General features: G+C 43.4%; 1 protein-coding gene and 1 pseudogene across 1 annotated transcript in view; one reads left to right on the top strand and one right to left on the bottom strand.

Annotated features, from left to right (window-relative positions):
• The window catches only part of LOC124613817 (beta-1,3-galactosyltransferase 4), a 718,801-nt gene that overhangs the window by 76,689 nt on the left and 618,026 nt on the right, over positions 1-24,086 (top strand). The gene's annotated exons all lie outside the window — the stretch shown is intronic.
• LOC124614651 lies at positions 21,318-21,435 on the bottom strand (annotated as a pseudogene).

Below are 24,086 nucleotides of genomic sequence, written 5' to 3'. Positions count from 1 at the left end.
TTGTCCTCATCATCATTTCATCCTCATCACCGGCACGCAAGTCACTCAATGTGGCGCCGACTGAAATAAGATTCGCACTCGGCGGCCGAACTTCCCGAAGGGGCCTCCCAGCCAGCAATGCCATACGCTCACTTCATTTCAGCAGCAGATAGCGGTCGATATTTCGTTGTTGCAAGAGTTGCTTACCATCTTCACTGCAATGTCTAACATACCGTACAGGTCTAGTTCCGTGACTGTACGCTCTGCACGAGACTCAAGACGGAGACTAATCGAAGTGCTAACGGAGGTAATCAGCCAGCCATACACACACACGTGGCCTAAATATTGCGTAATGCAGTATTTGCGCGTTGCGTCAGTAACTGTACCGAGATGTTGCGACGGACGATCGACTTTGGATGTGGTTGTGAACGTAGATTACAGGCCGAGCGGTTCTAAACACTTCAGTCCGGAACCGCGCTGCTGCTACGGTCTCATGTTCGAATCCTGCTTCGGGCATGGATGTGTGTGATGTCCTTAGGTTGGTTAGGTTTAAGTAGTTCTACGTCTAGGAGACTGATGACCTCAGATGTTAAGTCCCATAGTGCTTAGAGCCATTTGAACTGTTTTGGTGGTTCGCATTCTTCATTAAATCATGAATACATGCGCAAGTGGCGTTCTGTGGACAACGTTCAACTATGTGGTACGAGTAAAACTGCAGATAACCGGCCCTTATTTGTCGAGCCACTTGCCATACTCTCAGCTCACAGTTCAAAACGCTTTTCTTTTTGTTGTTGTCACACCGTATCGCCCCTCCCCCGCCTTTCTCGCCATCCTCCCCACCACAATTCCTTAAAGAATCAATCTCTCATGTTTAAAAGTTTCGGAAAGGTTTCAGATTATGAGCAGAATTTGTTGGAAGCCGCAAGGTGCTTTTAATCTCAAATACTGGATGAACGTTTTCTGGACAACTTGCGCTTCAGTACTTCCAGGCATGTACGCAGTTTCCAAGTTTCATACTTGATATACTGTGTTAAACCTGGTAGAGGTCTGAATATTTACAACGTATTATTAAATTGCACTTGAGTGCAGCATTTGCATATTAACTCAATGGAATCACAATATCTTGAACTGAAGACGTGCGCGGAAAAACGGGCTAAACCTCAAATGTAACAATTTGGAAATAAGTGTTGCCATCTGTTGCTGGGTACGGGAACTATCAAAATTTACATTGGTCTCACCTCTCAATACCCTAATGTGATATTTAGGGTTGAGACCAATGTCAGTTTTGATAGTTCCCGTACCGAGCAAAAGATGGCAATACTTATCTCTAAGCTTTTACATTTGAGTGTTAGACCCTTTTTCCGTGCGTGTCTTCAATTGTACGAAAGTGCAGCATCTGCAAATTACAGGAACGTATTGGGAGCGGCACCTATATGAACGGCGCGACCGCTACGGCGCAGGTTCAAATCCTGCCTCGGGCATGGATGTGTGTGCTGTCCTTAGGTTAGTTAGGTTTAAGTAGTTCTAAGTTCTAGGGGGCTGATGACCTCAGATGTTAAGTCCCATAGTGCTCAGAGCCATTTGAACCTATATGAACGCAAGAAAATTGGTCACAAACATTTATTTTTATGTACAAAGTGTCTTTGGGCCAAGGTTATTCAAATACAATGTACAAATTACTTTTACTCAGGAAAAACGAATTAACAATTTGCTCATAATCAATTAAGAGAATCCACTGGTGTTTACAACGTGGTTGCTATGAGGCAAACGGAACTGGCACACTGTCGAGTCCCGTCCTATAGAGGCATCGAACTCTCCCCGACGTCCCTTGACATGATCACGTGACCAATCAACACAAAAGCACAGAAAAACAATCTCGAGAACGATAGTGTGAAAGTCTCTGGGGGTGGCGGGATGGTCTTGATCAGTATAAATGCTTCACAGTAGTGAAGATGACCAATTGCTCACAGCTCTTGAGGTTTGCACTTTAGATCCCATCTTTACTAGAGTTTTTTGCTTCGAATAATCGTTCCTGTCATATCCCTGAATACTGACCTTTCCTACTGGGGCACACTGTGTATATGGGATGGTCAGAAATAGTCCGAACTGCTTCTAAGGATGTGATGGGAAATAACTGTTCAGAAAAAAATTCGATACGCTCCGCCGTTTCTGAGTTAATTAGTATTGAAGTTAACTAATCAGACCATTGCGCGCGCAAACCCAAGCGGCCCACCAGAGACTGTGTTGCCTAATGCGTACTTCGTTTGATTTAATAAAAGAGAGCGATACAAAAATGGGACTGGGACAAGGTAGTAAAGATCGAACGCATTGAATTACGGACCCATATCATTGACCCCTATTTGCAGTAGGACTTTGGAGCATGTACTGTACTCGAACATTATGAATCACCTTGAAGAAAATGACTTATTGGTACATAACCAACACGGATTCAGAAAATATCGTTCTTGTGCAACACAGATAACTCTTTATTCCCATGAAGTAATGAGTGCTGTCGACAAGGGATCTCAGATCGATTCCATATTCCTAAATTTCCAGACAGCTTTTGATACCGTTGCTCACAAGCGACTATTAGGCGCCGGCCGAAGTGGCCGTGCGGTTAAAGGCGCTGCAGTCTGGAACCGCAAGACCGCTACGGTCGCAGGTTCGAATCCTGCCTCGGGCATGGATGTTTGTGATGTCCTTAGGTTAGTTAGGTTTAACTAGTTCTAAGTTCTAGGGGACTAATGACCTCAGCAGTTGAGTCCCATAGTGCTCAGAGACATTTGTACCATTTTTTTGGCTATTAGGCCTAATCAAATTGCGTGCGTATGGAGTATCGTCTCAGTTGTGTGACTTGATTCGTGATTTCCTCTCAGAGAGGTCACAGTTCGTAGTGATAGACGGTAAATCATCGAGTAGAACAGAAGTGATATCTGGCGTTCCGCATGGTAGTGTCATAGGCCCTCTGCTGTTCCTGATTTATGTAAATGATCTAGGTGATGATCTGAGCAGCCCCCTTAGATTGTTTTTGCAGATGGCGCTGTAATTTACCGTCTAGTAAAATCATCAGACGATCAATTCCAATTACAAAATCATCTAGAGAGAATTTCTGTATGGTGCGAAAAGTGGCAATTAGCACTAAACAAAGCAAAGTGCGAGGTCATCCACATGGGTGCTAAAAGAAATCCGATAAATTTTGGGCACACGACAAATTCCACAAATCTAAGGGCTATCAATTCGACTAAATACCTAGGAATTACAATTACGAGCAACTTAAATTAGAAAGACCACATAGATAATATTGTGGGGAAGGCGAAACAAGGAATGCGCTTTGTTGGCAGCTTAGAAGATGCGACAAACTCACTAAAGAGACAGCCTACGTTACACTTGTCCGTTCTCTGCCGGAATATTGCTGTTTTGGGATCTTTAACAGGTAGGATTGACGGAGGACATCGATAAAGTGCAAAGAAGGGCAGCTCGTTTCGTGTTATCGCGCAATAAGGGTGAGAGTGTCACTGACATGATACGCGAGTTGGGGTGGCAGTCACGGAAACAAAGGCGGTTTTCTTTGCGGGGTGATCTATTTACGAAATTTAAATCACCAACTTTCTTTTCCGAATGCGTAAATATTTTGTTGACTCCCACCTACGTAGGGAGAAATGATCAACATAATAAAATAAGAGAAATCAGAGCTCGAACGGAAAGATTTAGGTGTTCCTTTTTCCCACGCGCTTTTCGAGAGTGGGATGGTAGAGAAGTAGTATGAAAATGGTTCGATGAACCCTCTGCCAGGCAGTTAAGTGTGAATTGCAGAGTAACCATGTAGATGTAGATGTAGATGTAGATGTAGAAGCCGAGCCAGAGCAGTCTCTGGTGCCACTATCTGCGCTATGAGAACTGACACGAACTGTGCCTCGAAAGGTCCTTGAACTTGTGAGTACAACGATCTGATTGGCTAATTTCAATGATAACTGATAAACGGCGCGATGTATTCGTTTTTTTCTTAACAAGTACATCTCTGCACAGTCTACCCTGCAGCACCTTTACAAGGTGTTCACATTTTGTCCATCCACATTGTTCACAGGGATGGACAACAATATGGAAACAGCAAAGACACAATACATTATCGCGCGTAATATGACCTAGAAAACCGTTAGCATTGACAATATCTTCCAGTCGTCCCGGAATGTCGTGTACGGTTTTCAAGGGAATATTACACCATTCTGGCTGCAAAATAGTGGAAAGTTCAGGTAACAGTGCTGGAGGTGGGTAGGAATCGCGCACTCTTCTATCCAAAACATGCCTCAAAGGCTCAATAATATTGAGATCTGGTGAGTGCGGTGGCTAGGGGAGATGCGGTAAGTCAACCTGGTGTTCACAAAATCATTCGTCCATGATGCGAACTGTGCGATCAGCGGTCCTGTCATCTTGGTAGACAGCATCACTACTAGGGAACGAACACTGAACCATGGGATGGGCCTGATCAGTACAAATGGTCACGCTAGACTTGGCCACATGGCGATCTTGCACAGTAACCACGAGGTCCATGGAATGCCACGATATGGTTCCCCAAATAATCACCAAACATTTGTCTTGGGACTTAAATTCGAGCAGTTGCTGGAAAGATTGTGAAACACGACCCATTCGACCAAATGAATTTTTGACATTGCTCCATGATTCACAGTTTCATGGCTTCGGCATATAGTCAAATGGCTCTGAGCACTATGGGACTTAACTGCTGAGGTCATCAGTCCCCTAGAACTTAGAACTACTTAAACCTAACTAACCTAAGGACATCACACACATCCATGCCCGAGGCAGGATTCGAACCTGCGATCGTAGCTGTAGCGCGTTTCCAGACTGTAGCGCCTAGAACCGCTCGGACACTCCGGCCGGCGGCATATAGTCCATCACTAATGATTGGTCTTGGAATTCCAGTTCCCCCTGCAGTTCCGTGCATACGGAACTCCCCTCGTGTTCTTTTGGTGCTGACAGGATTCGCCAGTGCGACATTCAATTGTGCAGTAAGTTCTGCAGCAGTCGTCCCCATATTTTTCGACACAATTGTCTTCAGTGACCGTCCGTTACGATCACACACTTTCATCCGCGTTCTCACGTAGCGGACGATGTCTTTTCGGATTCCCTGTATGGTGTGCAAAACTTCGATACGGTGCCTCTTCAAGCACTAGACACTTCGGCTACCTTACTTACAGAAGCACCGACCATACACTCACAACTACAAAAAACACTGTTCTGACCACGGCTGACTCATGCAATGTATGAAGGGCATTCGACAGGTGCCGTTCGTGGTCAGATACAACAGTACAACCTTCGAGCTTGGCTAGTACTCTCATTTATGTTCAAGTACGCATTTCTATCGGTGTTTCTGTACTTTGTTGTGTGTGTGTGTGTGTGTGTGTGTGTGTGTGTGTGTGTGTGTGTGTGTGTGTGAATATAATAACCCGTCAGCCCAACAACAGACCTGGCGGACCCACAAGCTAGACCACAACCTCACTAATCCTATCTCGGGTGGTCCGGCTCCCCTCTTAGTTCGACCACTTCTAGTTCCTGTGTTTACGTACACGGGCCGCTGGTACAGGATTTGTCAGTGCCTCATTGTCTGCGATATGCATCTGTAGACACAGCTGCTAGCTACGATAGCTCGATTAGTTTTAGGATGAAAGAACTTGTTTCTAACTCTCTCAGTAAGTGCAGCTGTGCAAGTATTTATTTATTAATACATTAGTGACAAGTGTTCTTCTTACATATTAAAGTATGTAAAACCAAATTAAGGTACCATGTAAACTTAAATATGTGACGCTGTCTTTACAACCGAACATTGAGCCCAGAGACGTAAGTGGATCAGTATAGCTGACGTTGAATGCACAACAGAAGTAGAATTAACTGACGGCCGAACCATTGACGCTGTAACTCGAACAGCAGATGAGAACGAGAAAGAAGATGACAATGATTATGAACCTACGGCTCAAGTATCACATACAGATGCTAAAAACGCATTTGAAGTAGCCGTTCAATACATCGAATATAAGTTCCGCGTCTATCCCAATAGTTAGATTAGCAAATTGCTGAACATCGCGGCAAAATCAAGGTTGTAGTCTGCTAAGGAAAAGGATTTAGAAGAGTTAAGTGCAAATCAGTTGTGTGTCAGTGCAGTACGTACAGATGTTAAACTTTCACTCACAGTAACAATGCCTTACTGTGCGATACACAAGTATTTTGTAATACAGACACTACAGCACATTACACTTCCGTTTGAGATTTTTTTTAGTGTGTAAAAGTTTCCGTTTTAGTTTAGCATGGAACAATATTTCATACACTACATACAATTGAAAATTAAAGTTGTACTCCACTGTACTATGATGTCATTTATCAATAAAAGTGTTTCTCTAACAGTTCGACGTTATCTGCGTTTCGACCATGCTCCCGGCGCCGTAGTGGACGGATTAGCGAGGTTCTACTGCACAACATTCTTCTATGCACATCACTTCATCACAGGTGACCTTTCTACATTCTTGCCGTTTTCTGCCGCAATAGAGACTGCTGACAGAGGAATCTTGAATACTCTCGTTTAATAAATGGTTCATGTTACTGTATTTACTGTAAATTTCGAAAAAGGAGAGTAGTTCTCGTTAATAATCGCCTGCATTTCAACCAACGCTGAGATTCGCCGTCGAATCTTCGTAGAAATAAAGTTACGAACGTAGAATAGACGGAAACGTTTTATTATATGTATATTACACACAGTTCCGCAAACTTTACGCCGCTCTCATGAATATTCTATAAGACGTTGGATATTTCCACGTTAAATGAAACACACGGGCCATTTTCAGTGGTTCACTACCAAATGTGGTAAACATGGACAATAGATGTCCTATAACGCATTGCTCAGGTGTAGGTTTGGAAATCAATTAAGGCGAATGACAGGGTGGGTAAGGATAGGGTTTTCTTTCGTTGTCAGTGTCTGAGCTTGCGTGCCATCTCTAAATGACCTCGTCGTTGAAGAACCGGTAAATCATTTCCGCTTTCTGTAATCTACCCACGTTGCCAAACTGGGGTAGAGTCTAATAAGAGGCGACGATCAAAGAAACATTCCTTTCGCATGATCGTATAATGGCCTAGGTTGTTATCATACCTAATAGCACACAGATGTGCAGACTGCGACTTCTCTGAAATAACTGTAGTGCTTACTTACAAAGCACTGCCTGAATTGTGTCGTTACACTAGGGAAAACTGATTGTTTCCAGCATAAAGTGTGGCGTATAGAATTCTCGCCACAGGCTGTATCTTTGTGAGAGGGTACACCTCATTTCCAGAAGCATTTTTTTTTCCTACCGACTGTACGGTAGAAACTAGGTACCCACTGGCACACACTCGTTTTTATCATATGCAGCCTAGCGAAAATATTCTATAGGGTGTCCGTAAGGCAAAAAATTAATGTAACTATGCTTATCATTAACTGTTCTGGATTTACGTTTACTAAAAGAAATGTTGTATCGGAAAGAGAGAGGAAGGGTTACGTCCCAGGAAAGCACTGCGTTTACATTATTCTCTAAATTTCAAATTTTTAGGCCATGGGGGGGGGGGGGGGGGGGGGGCGGGAGGGGGGAAGTGGAGAGTGCGGGAGGGGTACAGGAGTGGGGGAGATGTAGTCTTAAAATTTGGTTGTTTGGTTGTTGTGAACATAACTCTCGTGGATGTCAGTTAATTTTAATTAATACGGCAAGACGTATATAGAGAGATGGGGCAACTCTTAGAATATTGTAATTTATCATTTCACTCAGTCTTGCAGTTTAATATACAGTGCTTGACATTTTCTTTCAACTTTTTTTCGGAAACAAGGAGACTGATGCGGTGCCAGAATGAGTTTGGAACGTCCCTAACAGTAGCAATTCGTTACTGTTTCTGTTGAAACAAATTTTTGCGCTTGCAGCCAGTCGTCGTTTAATTCATAGCACGATGTTTCGACTGGGCGCTTGGCGATCCCCTTCAGGCGAGCTATCGAAGACTGACGAAGACATTTTTTCTAGAATGAGATGGACCCCCTCCACTCCCACACCGGCATGATGGCCAGCACAAAGGTCTATTCCCCTGTCTGAATAAGGGTTAGTTTTAACTAAACTGAGGTCTCGCAGGATATGAGTACTGCGAAGTTTGCTTACATCTGGTTAAAGTTAACCATTAACACGCGCTCATTTGGAGATAGATTGGGTCGAAAGTTGAACGAAGGGTAGCGGTTTGGAAGGGCAGAGGGGAAAAAATTGCCAAGGCAAGAACCAAGGGAAGAAAACCTCTGCAGTTGACCAAGATTCGCTCCGTTCCGCCTTATATAGCAGGCTGCAAGTATTCTTGACAGATGGACTACACTTATCCGCGGCAGCGCACCCGCATATAGAATCGTGGCACTCTGCTGTCCTCCGTGGTGTTGCTCGCCGCGCCGTTTGCGCACTCTGCCGTCTTCGATTGGAACAAATCGTGGAGGTGATGGAGTTGCACGCACTTTACAACTGGTAGCCGCTATCACGATTCATCAGATTTTCCACCAGGCGTATTTCCACGGATTCCTTAATAATGGGGTCCCAAGAAGATGTAGTAGTGGTCAGAATCACGGATCTATCATGCTCCACTGAATGTCCAGTGGAAATAGTGTTCGGCAGTAGCGGACTTGCTTGGCTGCAAATGGGGAGTGCAACGTTGATGCTCAGTGCAGCGTTATTTCTCAGTTCGTGTGGTCTTCGTATGTAAGCGATACTACACTGACAAGGTGTTTTGTGAGTCCCGGCCTTCCGCAATAACAAGTCGTTCTTCACCGATCCCAGAAGGTCTGCAGTCCTAGATGACGGGCGGAATACCACTTACACTTGAAAGTTACAGAGGATTCTTACTACGGTACTCTCAACGAAACGAATTTTACCTGTGCGCGGAATACTCGCAGCGCGCTGTATAGGGAGGAAGGGAGCACGTATTCTCAGTCATCGATGGCACACCTAAAGTAGACTGGCAGGTGCCCAGTCGGAATGTCGTGCAATGAATGAATGAAACGACGACTGGCTGCAAACCCGAAATTTGTTTGAACATTCGACGGGAAAATTTCAAAACTAACATGAGAAATTTCTACTCCAGAATTACTACTTCGCACTCAGAATGAGATTTTCACTCTGCAGCGGAGTGTGCGCTGATATGAAACTTCCTGGCAGATTAAAACTGTGTGCTGGACCGAGACTCGAATTCGGGACCTTCGCCTTTTGCGGGCAAGTGCTCTACCAGCTGAGCTACCCAAGCACGACTCAAGCCCCGTCCTCACAGCTTTACTTCTGCCAGTATCTCGTCTTCTACCTTCCAAACTTTACAGAAGCTCTCCTGCGAACCTGCAGAACCAACACTTGACCGCGAAAGGCAAAGGTCCCGAGTTGGAGAGTCGAGGTCCGGCACACAGTTTTAATCTGCCAGGAAGTTTCTCTACTTCGCACTGATGGTGGGTCAACACTTGTAGCAGCTGTGCATATGCTATGTATTCTGCGTTCTGTCTCGTTTGTTGTACATACACACGTTATGACGCGTCTTTCCGAGGTAACACCCCCCTAACTGCAAAGCTGTGGTTTTCATGGAAATGCAGCTGTATAAATTGGGAAGTTGTGCTCATGTTTAAGCCATTCTGCTGTACCTGCGGAGTGGGTTCCTGGCGTAAAAATTCCCGCGTTTTTTTCCCACCAGTTGGCAGAACAGCCAACTGGAGCGTCGCGCTGAGGGCAACAGCCGCCAGCTGGTGTCAAGGTCGTGAGGCGCTTCAGCAGCCGCACCAGGTACCGGCACTCGCCGCCAGTGTTGCCAACCTCACACGTGCTCATTGATGTGAGTTTCGCAGCAGCTCAGTTTCAGTCCAGCGCCACTGGTGATTAACGCACCAGAATGGGGGTCGGCAGTTAAGCTGTAGACCCGTATACTGCTTATAGACGAAATATTCTGAATTCTGGAGCGGAATTGTGCAGAGTGGTACCTCGCATCTCTAGCCTCGGATGAAAGATACCTGTCGCTGTAATAATAGCGAATCAACTGTTTTATGTACAAATTATACTTAATGAATTTAGCTACAAGCTGTGGTACAACTCAATACGGCAACAACAATAATAATGAATTCCTGGAAAATATAAATACAAAAATGCAGTGAAATACGAACAAACGCAAATATGTAGATTAAGGCGAGATGGTAAAAACAAATTCTCTGGACCAGAAAAAATTTCAGTAGGTGTAAGGTTTAATGATATATAGAAATAGAGCATGATTTGACAAAAAAATCTAAAACAAGAAGTGCTTATGTAGTAAAATACAACTAAAACACTATACCACAGTGGTCAGACCAGAATATTTATATGCGTGTGAATGATTAACGTTGAACCATAAGCTTGTCGTAATAGAAACAATTGAAAGACAGATTATTAAAAAAAATGGGTGAAATAGAATCTGAAGGTGGTTATAAAATGACAAGTAACGAAGGGATCTACGAAAATACAAACAAAATATCGGGCGTAATTGCAAAGCGAAGATAACTCTTCCTTGGGCACGCCTACCGAGTGAATGAGAACAGGTAAACAAATATTCTTTTATTTTTCTAAGAAGAAGTCGACAATGGCATGAATTTCACAAATAATAAAAAAACTAGTAGTAAACATAAAAGAATCGGAAATAATAAACTTTTTTAAAAACATTCGACATGGTGACAGTGTTCCTCGGGCGATGCCCTCACAAAAACAGAATTACCTTCATCGTTACTGGGAATGGGATAAGTTCCGCCTTATGCGAGACACCTTTCTTCTGATTTGTTTCACCCATACATGTTTCAGCACTTTTATGCTATCATCAGTGGGTTTAATTTTTTATTTTTAACCGTAAAATTGTTGTTAAATATTAACGTTTGTGTTGTTTATAACATTGTGTCAAAGTTCCATTTATAGCTTAACTGGTGAAATGTGGATGCATGCATTAGTTAACATACCTTACATGATATTATTGTCCATTTATTTTGGTAGCTATTCTGCAGCACAATATACAACTTGTCATTTGCAAACAGCAAAACGTAATGTATTTTTCTGTTTGTTATGCATTTACGAACTGAAATGAGTCTATATCACGTCTTTTGTGTGTAACTTACAGTTTTGAAGTTGTGGTGCGTTCTCCTGTGTTGTTGTCGAAGTAAATATGCTTACTTTGTTACCTATGGTCGTTTGGCACTGCACTTGTTCAATTTCTCAAAACACAGGCGGAGTTTTCGGTGCTATTACGTGTCGTTGTGGCCGTGTAGTGTTCATTTGTTTTGTGGCGTGTTTGGCTGGGTGAGGCGCGCGGGTTTGGATTGTACTTGGCGTCAATGATGTATAGTTTGCGTGTGTGTGTGTGTGTGTGTGTGTGTGTGTGTGTGTGTGTGTTTGTTTGTGTGTGTCGAGTACTGAGGCGGAAAGAGAGGTAGATAGAGTGTGTGTGAGAGAGAGAGACAGATAGAGGGAGAGAGAGAGAGAGAGAGAGAGAGAGAGAGAGAGAGGGAGGGAGAGAGAGAGAGAGAGAGAAAACAGAGAGACAGATAGAGAGATAGATAGATAGGTAGAGAGAGAGATAGATAGAGATATGGTGGAACTTCTCATCCCATTTTCGTAGCAAACACGGACACAAGAAGAAGAACTGCATCACAAGATGATCATGTGATTATTCATCGTTACTGTTGGAATAACTTGAAAACACTGTCTCCTTACGATTCTATACAGGTCTAATGATGTCATTGTGACGATGATCGTCCTCAGAACCGCAAAACATTCATTGACACAGTTATCCGAAACTTCATTATCACTAGGAACATCTGAATACTCATCGTCAAAAATCTCTGGAAGTATTCCAAATTGGTTCATTTCCTCCATTTTTCAGAATAGGGCCGTCTCTAAAAGCAAAAGGAACTTCATGACTAAAGCAGGAACTATATGAAATATCAAAATACGATAATAATGGCAAATACGCAAATATTTCATGAAGGCAGTCAGATTTGGTGCATTGATTGGTCTTAACACCTAAATAGACAAAGTAGCTGAAATACGGATCTATCACAGCAGTTGGCTTCTACACACAACGCGTAGAAAACACGAGTTATCCCGAGTTACGTCCATAACAGATGGCGCGCGACATATGTAAACACGGGATCCGGCCGCAATGCGTTATTCTAAGAATAAAATGCAAAGAAATAAGAAATCGGAAAAGACAACATGGGATGGTTGGTTGGTTGTTTGGGGAAGGAGACCAGACAGCGTGGTCATCGGTCTCAACGGATTAGGGAAGGATGGGGAAGGAAGTCGGCCGTGCCCTTTCAGAGGAACCATCCCGGCATTTACCTGGAGTGATTTAGGGAAATCACGGAAAACCTAAATCAGGATGGCCGGACACGGGATTGAACCGTCGTCCTCCCGAATGCAAGTCCAGTGTCTAACCACTGCGCCACCTCGCTCGGTGACAACATGGGAAGAAGATGTAGTATTGGGAGAATAGGAAACAACAAAGAAAGAAGAGATATTGGAGTTGTTACGTGGCCCTAGTTGGTTAGTACGAAGATAATAATAATATAATAAGAATATAATAATTAATGTTTTCATATATTAATGATTATTTGCCTACATGAGTGCTTTGAACATCGTTTTAACACAACTCCCGAGAAATTCATAGCCAGCCGCGGTGGTCTAGCGGTTCTAGGCGCTCAGTCCGGAACCGAGCGACTGCTACGGTCGCAGGTTCGAATCCTGCCTCGGGCATGGATGTGTGTGATGTCCTTAGGTTAGTTAAGTTTAAGTAGTTCTAAGTTCTAGGGGACTGATGACCACAGATGTTAAGTCCCATAGTGCTCAGAGCCATTTGAACGATTTTGAGAAATTCATAAAACTGCAGCATTTGGAAAAATTGTCCCAAAGATTTGAAAAGTGCGTCGATTAATATTGCTACAAAGTCTCGCAACCTGACATCAAAATTTACTCAATGTAAAACCAAAGTGTGAATTCATCATTATTGGCATTTCACTTCGGACTGAGATCGTGAATCAAAGTCTGCAGACTGGCTATGCCAAGGTGTAATTAAGTCATTGCCGTCAGTGCTCAGGAAGTCAATCTTTCTGCTATTTTTTAGTATTGGGGGGGGGGGGGATTTTTCGTCGACTGGGCGCCTTTTCCTTATGAAAACCGAGCGAAGTGGCGCAGTGGCTAGCACACTGGACTTGCATTCGGGAGAACGACGGTTCAAACCCGCATCCGACCATCCTGATTTAGGTTTCCCCTGATTTCCCTAAATCGCTTCAGGCAAAAGTCGGGATGGATTCTTTGAAAGGGCACAGTCTACTTCCTTCCTTAATCTGATGGGACCGATGACCTCGCTGATTGGTCCCCCCCCCCCCCCCCCCCCCCCCCCCGCCAAATCAAGCCATCAACCAATCTTCATGAAATTTCACGCAGGCACGAAATTGCGAAGTTTGAACTGAGATACACATCGTACGTACACTTTTCGTGTGCAGTGTCGCTGGGCCACGAGTACGGTGTCGAGGGTTCTCGTCCTCGCGGAGTACTTTCGAGCTCTCCCCCCCCCCCCCCCCCTCCTCTCTCTCTCTCTCTCTCTCTCTCTCTCTCTCTCTCTCTCTCTCTCTCCTGTGTGTGTGTGTGTGTGTGTGTGTGTGTGTGTGTCTGTCTCACTCCTCCTTTTTTTCATGAGTCGTGGTTGGTATGAACTTAGCGACCTGCACTCACCTGAAGACGTCTGAATGGCTGGTAGATGTCGAGGTCATCCGCCAAGAAACCCAAAATCCATGGAATACTCATTACGTCGCGAAAACTTCAAGAATTACAAATTCCTAAACGTTGAACTATCAACTTGGCAATTGGCAATTTATCGTTGTGATTTGACAAATGACGAACAGTTGGCAGCCTGTAATTTCATTACAGAAAATGAAGTTGCGTCAGTGCACAGTGAGTGCTCCATTGTCGACTTGCACCTCTTTGGAGCAGCGATATGGCATAGGCTTTTTGAGTAGTGAAGCTGTGAAAACGCATCGCAGGATAAAATCAGAGTGCGGTGAATTGTGTGTGCCAGTGCAGCAAGTGTACAAGTGGTGCAGAAGGCTTAAAAGAGGCGTAGTTTCCGTGGTAGACCCTCCGCGCGTGGACCAGGAACACCGCGCAGTCAAGAAAACAGGCGTACGACTGTGAAAGAAAAAGCGACTATTTTGGATTTTAGCATTGGTTCAATACACGATATTGCCCATGATATGGTGTGATTCAGTAATGAGTCTGGAACATGAGTGCTATGTCGGTTGACTGCTGAAATGAGAGATGTCGTGTCGACGTCGGTGAGGAACATTTAAGTCGTTTCCAGGTCGAGGGTAATCAATTTTTGGCCGGAATTGTTACAAGAGATGAAACCTGGTTGCACTATCACTGACATCAAATGAAAAAATGGTGCAAGGATTGGCGCCGCCGGCCGGAGTGGCCGTGCGGTTCTAGGCGGTGCAGTCTGGAACCGAGTGACCGCTACGGTCGCAGGTTCGAATCCTGCCTCGGGCATGGATGTGTGTGATGTCCTTAGGTTAGTTAGGTTTAATTAGTTCTAAGTTCTAGGCGACTGATGACCTCAGAAGTTAAGTCGCATAGTGGTCAGAGCCATTTTTGATTGGCGCCAAAGCTCTTCGTCAAATCAAAACTATTCCGTATTAACCATCAGGAGGAAAAGTCGTTCCCACTCACTTGAAAATTACAACAGAGGTCATTTCGGAGAATAACATGTAAAGGGCACGTTTCTGCTATGAAATACCTTCGGCCCGCGATCAGGAATATTGTAAACAACTAGGATTTCGTCTGGAGGTGTTTCGTTGCAGTACGACAATGCTCGTCTCCATCAGCGTTGCCAACTCTTCAAAACTAAATAATCGAAACGTGTCTACAAAAAAAAAAAAAAAAAAAAAAAAAAAAAAAAAAAAAAGCCAGAAAAGAGCTGAAGTAAATCATGGTGTATTATTTTGCTGTTTTAGTTTTGCAAAAATTATGCTGTGGAAGGTATTTAGGAGGGGAAGGGGTACAAGAAAATGCAGTAAGGTACATATCGTTGGATAACTCCAGCTGTATGAAGAACAGTATGATCAAACTGACAAGCCAGAATGTAGTCAACGCTGATGTTATTACGATGGATTTTTTTTACATGAAAATCTAGTCCTTAAAAAATAATTTACTCAGATTTATTCAACGCAGGTATATAAATCAGTTAAAAAGAAAACTTCAGGAAGTAATTCTTCCACAGGATTTTGCATCATATCTTAAACGAGTGACCGACTTTTCATTTCAATGGCTTAAATAAGCTAATGACATAAAATGTGTAGATATTCAGAAATGTAAAGCTTCCTAAAAGCAAAAGAGAATAAAAATTTAGAGCCGGAGCCTGTGCATCTCATTAGAGAAATGGTTTCTGGACGCACTTCTACTTCAGACGCAGTTATAACAATTTGAGATTTTTGTTCTATGATATATATACAACATGTCGGCCCATTCTTAAAATCTTGATATTTTGACGCTAAAATGTGTTCAAATAAACATCTTCATGGCGTTTTCTTTCGCGTAGCTGCCTTTTTCTCACAATAAAAATATAAAAAATGCTTCCGCTATGTACTTACAGGACAAACTAGACAATATCTGCACTGTAATATTACACGGTTTCTTACATTTAGCGCGGGATTAGCCGAGCGGTTTAAGGCGCTGCAGTCATGGACTGTGCGGCTGGTCCCGGCGGAGGTTCGAGTCCTCCCTCGAGCATGGGTGTGTGTGTTTGTCCTTAGGATAATTTAGGTTAAGTAGTGTGTAAGCTTAGGGACTGGTGACCTTAGCAGTTAAATCACATAAGATTTCACACACATTTGAACATTTTCTTACATTTAGCAAAGTACCGCACTGAATCGAACTTCGATATTCCTCTCCTCACTTAGCAGTTAAGTCGCATAAGATTTCACACACATTTGAACATTTTCTTTCATTTAGCAAAGTACCGCACTGAATCGAACTTCGATATTCGTCTCCTCACTTCAGTCGCTGGCGCATCGTGCATAACAACTGCGAAGCGTTTCTCTCCCGATCCATCCTGCGTCGTCAATCAGTCTGCTGTGCTTAGAACAGCTCCCTTCACTATTGTGAAGTTGCGAGAGTTTGCCGATGTCAGCTGTACTGCAAGAGCGTTTCTTCTAAGGCTCTCAACGGTTAATATTTCGAAGTTATGTTTTTGATCTTGTGTGTGTATATGCTGACGTGCCCGGAACACACACAAACACCATACTGAGTGAGTTTCATGTGTTCAGACGGCTCGATGAAGCTCTGAAACATTTCAGAAGCTTGTAATAAATCACACTCCCCTGTCTGAGGCATAATTATTTTCGTTTGATTCTGTGCTTTTGTGTAATGTTTTCATCTTTATTTTGTTCGTCGAATATTCCTTATTACTAAATAGGCATTCAACTGAGCAATTTTATCTCTGCCGTTGTCTCATTTTCATTTGTCTTGAAATAAATGAAAAGAATGAGTGGCAGATGTTATTAGTCTTCTGCGAGTTGAGAAGCTGAACGGACGCAAGTAATGGCGCGTTCAGGTTTTTCGAACGAAGTTTCTAAAATATACGATGAGTCTCAAAATAAATGTTGGCATGGATGACAGTAGTCTTTAATATAGTTATCCATTTTATATTCGCGTTCACGAAAGACAATGAAACAGACCATATCCAGTACAGAAAAGATAAGATTTCTTCCGACAGGATGGGTCGCAGTGGAAAAAACTGTACGTATAAGAAGCTATCAAAGTGTGAATACAGCGGTGCACGATTGGCTCGAGTGGTTGCATTCAAACAATTCTTCTCGCTTGGTATCCATGCAGCTCCGAATCGGTGGATACCGTGCACACAAGTGAATCTTACTTTGCTTGGAATGATACCGTGATTTGTTTTTCAATGCTTCATTTTTGATCAATGCAAAAGCGTAATAAAAAGCAAAACATGCTGCTTATACATTCTTTGCGTTTACATCTAGTAGACGTAAAACAAAACACAAGTGTCTCTATACCAGAGAGATCCAGACATAATGGAACTTTTTTTAAACACAGTTCATTACGAATTTCCTCATAATTTGTTGTAGGATCATGGAACGTAATTTGTGTTCAGACATAATGATTCTGAGGAGCTCATCTGCAGAAACCAGCTCGGTTTTAGGAAACAGCGGCCATGCGAGACACAGCCTGGCCCTCTTTGTGCATGATATACAACAGGCTCCAGATACCGGCTCCCAGGTTGATCACATATTTCTCGGCTTTCGAAAGGCTAAATGGCTCGAATGGCTCTGAGCACTATGGGACCTAACATCTGTGGTCATCAGTCCCCTAGAACTGAGAACTACTTAAACCTAACTAACCTAAAGACATCACACACATCCATGCCCGAGGCAGGATTCGAACCTGCGACCGGAGCGGTCACGCGGTTCCAGACTGAAGCGCCTAGAACCGCACGGCCACGGCAGGCTTTCGAAAAGCGTTCTACTCAGTTCCGCACTGTCGCTTGCTCCAAAAAGTGCGCGCTTACGGTCTATCCGATGACATATGCGGTTGGAGAAACAGACTGGGAGCAGTATGTCGTCCTGAACGGGGTGACTTCAACAGAAACAAGAGTAACTTCAGATGTGCCCCAGGGCAGCGTAATAGGTCAGCTGCTTTTTACGATTTACATAAAAGATCTGGTTGATGGTATTGACAGCGGCATTAGACTGTTTGCTGATGATACTGTATAGTCTACAGGAAAGTAGTATTACACGAAAGTTGTGAACAAATCAATGAGGATTTGCAGAATATAAATGCGTGGTATAATGACTGGCAGTTATCTCTCAATATTAGTAAGTGTAGCCGACTGCATACAACAAGGCAAAAATCCCCGTTAATGTACGAGTGCAAAATAAATGCTCAGTCTTTGGAAGCGGCAACATTCGTCAAGTATCTGGGTGTGACTATTCGAAATGGTCTCAAATGGAATGATCAGATTACACAAGTAACGGATAAGGCAAATTGCGGATTATTGGACCGAGCGAGGTAGCGCAATGGTTAAACACTGGACTCGCATTCGGGAGGACGACGGTTCAATCCCGCGTCCGGCCATCCTGATTTGGGTTTTCCGTGATTTCCCTAAATCATTCCAGGCAAATGCCGGGATGGTTCCTCTGAAAGGGCACGGCCGACATCCTTCCCTAATCCGATGAGACCGATGACCACGCTGTCTGGTCTCCTTCCCCAAACAACCAGCCAACCAGCGGATTATTGGTAGAATCCTGAAGCGATACAGTCCTTCAACAAAGGAAATAGCTTACAATACGTTAGTTCGTCCAGTCTTAGAGTATTGTTCGTCTGTATGGGACCATTATCAGTTGGGTCTGATTCAGGAGACTGAGAAGGTCCAAAGAAGAGCGGCAAGATTCCTGACTGCTACATTTAGCCATCTCGAGAGCGTTACAAATCTTATAGAAAGTTTGAAGTGGGACACACTTGCAGATAGACGGCGCTCTAAACGGAAGGGGCTGCTCACTAAATTCCGAAATCCGATTTTCACCGAGGATGTAGAGCATATATTATTACCACCAACTTTCAAATCGCGCAATGATCACCATTCAAAGATTAGGTAAGTACTGAGGCGTTCAGACAGTCGTTTTTCCCTCGCGCGATCCCCGAGTGGGACAGATGGGAGGAAATATGACGTTGGGGAGAAATGTGCCCTCCGCCACACACCGCTTGGTGACTAGCGGAGTATATATGTAGATGTATGTACATATAGATAATTTCTTTTCCTACAGCTTCGCTCTCCCCTCTCTTCATTCATCATCATCATCGTCAATATCACCACCTTTTTCTTCTTCCTCCTCTGCCTTCTTGTGCTCCCTCCTTCGCTCTCCCTCTTCCTGCTTTCCTTTGCCCTTCCACAATTTTTCACTTCCTACAAAAACTTTCCCCAGTGATATGGGGACCCCTGGCTACCTTTAATTACGCCACTGTCCGCGACCCAGATGGATTTTAGTGTCACGTGTGCACACCGTGTGTCCTCCGTAGGAAACGCCCGGCGGCATTCGGCGAGGACGAGTTGCCGCCGGGTGCGCCTAAGTGGGCATTAGCGGAGCTCTAGCAGGAGGCAGATTCCGCCAACGCCCATGCATTAAGGGCGGCAGTACTAATGGCGGCAGCTCTCCTCTCTCCACGCCAGCGTCGGCCATCGTCCTTGCACGGTCCGTGGCTGACGCTCCCACTAAGACGCCGCGATAAATAATGTCGAAGTCCCTATCGGCAGCTGATGTAGCGACAGCAGCGCGTGTGCACGAAATAACAAAATTCGAACGAGATGTCTGCTTAGATACTCCGCAAGCCATCTCACTGTGTGTACCACTACCATTTCCCTCCTTCTTCCTTGTTCCATTCGCATAAGAACGCTGTAACTAAAGCCTAGTTTACACGACGACATTAGGTTGCGCCACTCGTTGCGTGGAATGAGTTGCATGCAAATGGTTTCATGTTTGACTGTCGACACGGCGAAACCAGTCTACACTTAAGTTTCGTCGCTTTGTGGGTTCCTGAGTCGTGTCTGAAATGATAGTTTTGGCAGCTGCACGTCGCACGAGTTGTGATGGAGTTGAAGCTTGTTGTGAGGAATCGCTGCGTAAGAAAAAAAATAAGAAACGTGTTTCGATTTTTGACTGGATGAAAAAATGACGTCAGCACGGTTGCTCACAATTCTTGCAGAAATAATTTGTAATGGAAGACCCAAGAAGTTCTTTTAATTATCTTAGAATGTCACCAGAACTCTTCACGTTTCTTCTAAATAGAGTTAATTTTGCGATAAGGAATAACGATACTGTAATACATGAAGCACTTCGCCAGAACTGAAATTACGTATCACATTGCGTGCATTACAGTCGAGAACACTCGGCATGCTATAATAAGATGCGGATTTAGTTGGTGATGACACTTTTTCGTTAACACCAATAATTATTAACATTAACAGTAATAATTATTAACATTAACAGCAGTAATTATTCGAACAGGCCGCATTAAGAAGAGAATGGTTTGCAAACTACTCTCTTGAAGATCTGTATAGTGGCAATAATTAAAAATTCAAACATGTGTGAATGGGGAGCATTGCTGCGACGTTTTAAATAGATGAATATGAAATAAAGAATGCAGCTTCTTGATTTGTGTAGTCTTCCCTCTCTGTCAACAATATCTCTTAAAAAAAAGTCAGCCAACTAGAACAATGGGATTTTAGTCTTGTAGACGAGAGTATTTCCACAGCTAGAATTACATTTGCTTGTATTTATTAAATTCAGTTGTATATCTGCTTCTAATCCAATAAATTTTGCCCTGCCGCTCAGATATTGTCAAACTTTCTGTGTTCTGATCGCACGTGGAGGTCTCAGGAGCAGCAATAATTGCTTATTTTGGTAATCAGCCTCACGGAAACACGGAAATACCACAAACACCTATGCAAAGCATAGATATCCAAAAAGCGAACATTATTCTCCGTTCCACACTCCATATTTCAGTTTGTTTTCACTCTAGGAACACACATAACCTCAAAACTCATGTAACTAGTGTCGCCAAAGTTGGAACACGCCGAAAGTGTTTAGTTTCACCGACGAGTTGCGCAAACGCGCGGCGCGTATGTCCATTGGCCGGTAGCGCAGTTGCGTGAAACTAGTGTCGTCGTGTAAACTACGCTTAAGGGCTAGTTTACACGAAGCCCCACTCGTAGCATTACTTTAGACATGGACACATCAGCGTTCGTTTCAGTTCCGTCGTTTTGTGAGTGACGTAACCGTGTCTAAAATATATACTTTGACAGCTGCACGAGTTGTGACGGAGTTAATGCCTGTTTGGATGAAATCGCTGCTTAAGAAAAGGAATGAGAAACGTGTTTCGGTTCGTGACTGCATAAAGAAAAAAACGTTAGTTTGGTTGCTCAGCGATCTTGCTGATAGAAGCTATTTTAATTATCCTAGAATGCCACTAGAACAGTCCACGTTTCTTCTAGACAGTTAATACTGCTAAAAACTAAACTGTCCGAACAGGCCATGAAGGCTCAAATGCACCGACCGGCCGCCGTGTCATCCTCAGGCGTCACTGGATGCGGATATGAAGGGGCATGTGGTCAGCACACCGCTCTCCCGGCCGTATGTCAGTTGCAGAGACCGGAGCCGCTACTTCTCAATCAAGTAGCTCCTCAGTTTTCCTCACAAGGGCTGAGTGCATCCTGCTTGCCAACAGCGCTCGGCAGACTGGATGGTCACCCATCGAAGTGCTAGCCCAGCCCGACAGCGCTTTACTTCGGTGATCTGACGGTAACCGGTGTTACCACTGCGGCAAGGCCGTTGGCAGTTAATACTGCAGGAAGAAAGAAAAATATTGTACTGTACGATGCATCGTTACCAGAACTGAAATTACAAATCACGTTGCATGCTATCTAGAGTCCAGAACTCTCGTTCTGTTAGAAGGTTCAGTTTTAGTTCTTGATAGCGAATTATACATTAACAACATATGTAATTAAGCCTTTCTCAACAGATGGTCCATTGAGTTTCAAAGAAAGACTGTAGATCGCTATGTTGTGGAAAATGCGTTTGGGGTTTCCAGATTTCGCATGTATGAAAAGCCAATACCATCACCCCTAGAAATAGTTGACAAAACTGACAGGTTACACGTACGAGTACGCCAGAGAAAAACAGCTTCCCAAGAAAATGTACAACCACAGCTAACAGACCAGGAGCATGTCGAAAATGGAGTTTCCCAGTAAGAAACAGGAAGTATAAATGCAAAGCTACAATAATTTTTCGAAGTATGTAGGATTAAGGAGAGAATGGTTTCCTAATTATTTTCTTGAAGATGAATCTGTACCGTGGCAACATTTCAAAGTTCAGTCGTATCAGTTTTGGAATGGGAAGGACTACTATGACTTTTAAATAAATGAATATTGGATGAAGAAGAAACCTTTTCGCATTTGTGTAACTTTTCCTTCTGTTCACAATTTTCCTCGAACCACGTGTTTTTAGTTTTGTAGAAGTGAGCTGTTCTACAGTCAGATGTTTTGCATGCCTGTATTTTTCTTAATTCATTTGTACGTATATGTACTCCTAATTGAATGAGTTTTGCTAACTGAATGAGCTTAGCTCAGACACTTTTAATCTGTCGGTGTTCAAATCGCGAATGACGGTCTCATGCTGCTTGTTTTTGTAGTCAACATCATTTAAATAAGAGAAACAACCTATGGCTAGCATACATATCCAATAAGCGAACAAGTTCCTCCGTTCCCCACTTCATACTTCAATTTGTTTCCACTCTACCGACAAACCTAATCTCGAGACTCGTGCAACTAGTGTCGGCAAAGTTGGAACAACTCGAAAGTGTTTAGTTTCACCAACGAGTTGCGCAACCGTACGCCGCCCACGCGCAGTGGCCGGAAGCAAAGTTGCGTGCAACCCATTGTTGACGTCTAAACTAGGCTTAACCCACAATCCAGAAGGCATCACTTTGTTAAGTTGGGCATGCTGGAAGTGGTTTGCTGTCAACTGATAACACCACAAGTCGTCATTCAAATCTTGAATTTAAATTTGCTATATCCATTGTGATGAAAAAGTGGTACAATGAGACACCTTCTGCCATGCATCTCACGGTGGTTTGCGTAGTATAGATGTAGATGTAGAGTAATCATATAGATGTGCTTCTGGGAATAATACTCAAGAATTCCTTCGTCCTTGTACCATACTTTCGCTGGGCCTCATGTCCCGCCCACTTACATTTAATTTTCACTACAGCTATAGCTGTGTCAGCTGTCTCTTCCTCAGAAGTCTCTTCCCTGACAGGTTTTTTTGTTTTCCTTTTGTTCTAATAATTCCCAACTTTTATCATTAGACTGATCACCGAGCAACGCCAACTTGGTGAACTGTTTCTGCCTATACAGTAAATTTCTTACCATCATAGGTCAGAACTGACTGTATACATTAATTATAAACTTTGAGCGCCAGACACATACGAATCTTCGCTCCGAAAACCTCACTTCTTTCGTCTAAAGCGCCCCGGGCGATTTTTTACTAATCATTTTTTTTTTGCTAAAAATGCTGTTTTTTTTCAGCTGGCAAATCAATTTAAGGATATTGGAACGGAACGAATTATGGTCCGCTTACAATCGGTAGAGGTACTTTAATTATAATTTTATTTTGGATCTTGCGAATATCGCCCACCTTTGCTTCCGGACACTGTCTCTTGCCGACTTCTGCCGCGCCATCAACTGTAAACGTTTTTCTAGGTTTAGTGGAGGCGCCTGCTTTGCTGGCACTCTGCCCCGTGCAGTTGGGGGCATTTTAGATCCAGTCTCTCCGCCTTTAATTTCTTTTCAGCGCCGGTGGCTCTCCGCTTAATTGCATTCTACGTCGGTCAAGAGCGCTGAATTCCATTAAAGTGACATTTTCTCAGATATCGGTTTCCTCGATTGAAACAATCCGGTCCTTAGATAAGGGGGATAGAAGACGCTTACTTCTCACATCTCCTCTGGAAATGGCGACCTCTACAGGAGAAAGGTGAAAACCTATACTTTTTTTTTTTTTGCAGTTAAAATTAGATGTTTCAACAGAACGCCTTTTAAAAGATTGGCTAATTATCAAACTCTGCCTGTATTCGGTAAACGAAGAACAGTTTCTTGGGAGTGCGTCAGCTCGTGGTATTTGGACGTGCCTGTTTCGATGTGGCACATCTAGATTGTCTTTTAAATTTGGAAAAGAGCGAGGTGTTCAGGTAATGACCCGCCACCTCGCGTGAGTAACAATGAGGTGCTGGTGGAAAATGTGTGTTGCCGGAAATACTGTTGCAACTATTTGACGGGGAGCGTTGATATATTTTTAAATGATGAATCAGGTATCCCAACCATTGTTCTAGTGTTTGGACTAATTTTCAACTGACATTGAAGTAAACTTTTGATGCGCATTGTTGTTCACCTAATTCTCTCATAAAATTCAAGCATGTCAAAATGTTTTTACG

Source organism: Schistocerca americana, chromosome 4, assembly GCF_021461395.2.
Source record: "Schistocerca americana isolate TAMUIC-IGC-003095 chromosome 4, iqSchAmer2.1, whole genome shotgun sequence".
NCBI classification, from domain to species: domain Eukaryota; kingdom Metazoa; phylum Arthropoda; class Insecta; order Orthoptera; family Acrididae; genus Schistocerca; species Schistocerca americana.
This window is presented reverse-complemented; position numbering and strand designations above follow the sequence as displayed.